The sequence below is a fragment of the Aethalodelphis obliquidens genome, unplaced genomic scaffold, assembly GCF_003676395.1.
Source record: "Aethalodelphis obliquidens isolate GAN/ISIS:26980383/991018 unplaced genomic scaffold, ASM367639v1 scaffold4, whole genome shotgun sequence".
Classification (NCBI taxonomy): Eukaryota; Metazoa; Chordata; class Mammalia; order Artiodactyla; family Delphinidae; genus Aethalodelphis; species Aethalodelphis obliquidens.
The window spans coordinates 7,257,098-7,260,537 of NW_020837948.1; positions in this window are offsets into that span (position 1 = coordinate 7,257,098).

Genomic DNA, 3,440 nt, shown 5'->3' on the forward strand with positions numbered 1-3,440 from the left:
TAACTTTTATTGGGGTATAGTTGATTTACAATGTTGTGTTAGTTTCTGCTGTACAGCAAAGTGAGTCAGAGTTATGAGTTTTATTCAAGGTCTTACTGAGGACTATAGCCCAGCAGACAGCTACTCAGTACCTCTGAGTAAACTGCTCCGAAGAGGTGGGAGAGAAGCCAGTTTATATGTGATATTTTTAGCACTCAAGTATACATCTTGGTAAAAGATAGATATCTCATGATGTCTATATGATTTTAGTGCTTTCCTATGTGTGGGAAGATGCAAGAATCTGAGTTCATTAAAATTCTTCCTGAGATATACATCTAAGGGGCCTCCTTGTCAAAAGTGCAGAGCATCCTGATATCGTCATTTCCTCTGTCTGAAGCACGGACTGCACTGTCTATGAGTGTCTGCAGCAGGTTAATCCCTATAGAATTGGGTGGTGAGCAAAAATGCTCTTTTGTTTTTCTTTGTTTACAGTACAGACAAGGTTTATCTGACCACAGTGGAATTAAACTAGAAACCAATATCAGAAACATCTCTAGATAATTCCCCAATATATGGAAACTGAATAACAACACTTCTATATAACTCACGGATCAAAAATGAACTCATTCATACTTCCCTGGTGGCACAGTGGTTAAGAATCCGCCTGCCAATGCAGGGGACATGGGTTCGATCCCTGATCCGGGAAGATCCCACATGCTGCCTAGCAGCTAAGCCCGTGCGCCACAGCTACTAAGCCTGCACTCTAGAGCCCACAAGCCAGGACTACTGAGCCCTCGTGCCGCAACTACTGAAGCCCAAGTGCCTAGAGCCCGTGCTCTGCCACAAGAGAAGCCACTGCAATGAGAAGCCTACGTACCACAAAGAGAAGCCCGCGCACCGCAATTAAGCCCATGCACCGCAATGAAGAGCAGCCCCCGCTCACCGCAACTAGAGAAAGCCCATGTGCAGCAACGAAGACCCAATGCAACCAAAAATAAATAATAAATTAATTTAAAAAAAGAACTCATAAACTCAAAAGGAATATTACATATATATATATATCTTTTGTGGGATATATATATATATATATATATATATATATGCCACTCCGCCCAGCTTGTGGGATACTAGTTCCCTGACCAGGGATCGAACCTGGGACCTCAGCAGTGAAAGCACAGAGTCTTAACCATTGGACAACCAGGGAAGTCCCCCAAATACTTTTTTTTTTCCCAAAAATACTTTTAACTAACCAAAGATGAAAGCAGAACATTTGTGGGATGCTTCTGATGCATACTTAGGGAAAACTAATAGCACTAAATATTAGAGAAAAAGAAAGTTCTCAAAACAACGACTTCAGCTTGCACCTTAAGAAACTAGAAAAAGAAGAGCGAATAAATCCCAAAACAAACAGAAGAAAGGAAATAATAAAGATCAAGAGCAGAGATCAATGAAATAGAAAACAAACCATAGAGAAAGTCAATGAATCTAAAAGGTAGTTCTATGGGAATTCCCTGGCAGTCCAGTGGTAAGGACTCCTCGCTCTCACTGCCGAGGGCCTGGGTTTGATCCCTAGTCAGGGAAATAAGATCTCACAAGCCCCTCGGTGTGGCCAATAAATAAATAAAATGAGATAAAATAAAATAACATAAAAGGTAGTTCTAAGAGAAGATTAATAAAATCAATAAATCTCTAGCCTGACAGCTCAGAACAAAAAGAGAGAAGAGGCAAATTACCAATATCAGAAATAGAGAGATGCTATCACTACAGATTCCACATATATTAAAAAGACACTAAGGGAATAGTAAGACAACTTTACTCATTTAATAAATTAGGTAAGGGCTTCCCTGGTGGCACAGTGGTTGAGAGTCCACCTGCCGATGCAGGGGACACGGGTTCGTGCCCCAGTCCGGGAAGATCCCACATGCCACGGAGCATGTGAGCCATGGCCGTTGAGCCTGTGCTCCACAACGGGAGAGGCCACAACAGAGTGAGAGGCCCACATACCCCAAAATAAATAAATAAATAATAAAATAAATTAGGTAAAATGGAAAAATTCCTTGAAACCCGAACTAACAAGTTTCACTCAAGAATAAACAGATGAACTAAATACTTGTATATTTATAAAGGAATTGAATTTTTAGTTAAAAAATTTCCCACAAAGAGAACTCACATTTTCAAAAATGTGATTTCGTACTTTTATAAACATTTAAATTTATACATGAAATAGAAAATATTGTCTAATTTTTCCTTTGGAATTCTTCTTTGACCCATGGGTTATATAGAGTGTATTATTCAGTTTCCATATATTAGGGGATTTTCCAGAGATGTTTCTGTTACTGATTTCTAGTTTAATTCCACTGTGGTCAGATATAATACCTGGAAATATCTTGTATGACTTGAATTCTTTTACCTTTATTGAGACTTGTTTTACAATCTGGAATATGGACTACATTAGTAAATACACTTTAGTAAATGTTCTGAGTGCCCTATGAAAAGAATGTATATTCTGCTATTGTTGGGTGGAGTCTTCTATAAGTGTTATTGTACACAGGTTATGCATGTGGATAAGGACTGGAAATGAAATTGAACCAATATAAAAAAAATGTAGACTTTACTGTTCATTAGTGAGTTTTTTTTCCTGTGTAAATTGCTTGAAATCATATGAAGGAAAACTATGGTTTGGATTGGTATAACTACCCTCCTAGATGGTTCCCAAAGATCCTATTTCCTGTTGTTTATGGCCTTGTATAGTCCCTTCCCACACTGAATAAAGGCTAACCAAAAAAAAAAAAAAAAAAAAAAGAATAAGGGCTAATCTCTGTGACCAGTAGAACAGTACAAAAGTGACAGTGTGTGACTTCAGAGGCTAGGTCATAAAAGGCATTGCAGTTTCTGCCTTGTCTCTTGAAACATTCACTCTAGGATGAACCAGCCTCTGTGGTATGAGGATACTCAAGCAACCTTGTAGAAAGACCCATATGGAGAGGAACTGAGTCCTCCAAGCAACAACCAGCAACAACCTGCCAGTCACATCCAGGAGCCACCTGGGAAGGAGGTCCTCCATCCGGAGTTAAGTCTTCATATGACTACAGCCTCTTAAGAGACCCAAGCCAGAACTGTCTAGCAAAGCCACACCTGAATTCCTGACCCACAGAAATTGTGAGAGATAATAATTGGTTATTGTTGTGTTAAGCCACTAAGTTTTGAGCAATTTGTTATGCAATAATTTTAAAAACCTAATGCTCATATATTTTAGAGTAAACATTTATTCAAAGACCACATTCAAGCTTCCGCTCATCTCCTTTGAGAAGTTTTTCCTAGACAACCTAGCTGAAATAACCCCTGAACTCATTCTATCCCTTTGCTCTGCTTTTTGTTCTTTACATTTATACCCAGAAATTTAGAGTTGTGTGTGTGTGTGTGTGTGTGTGTTTGTGTGTGTGTCTTTCTTCTCCACTAAA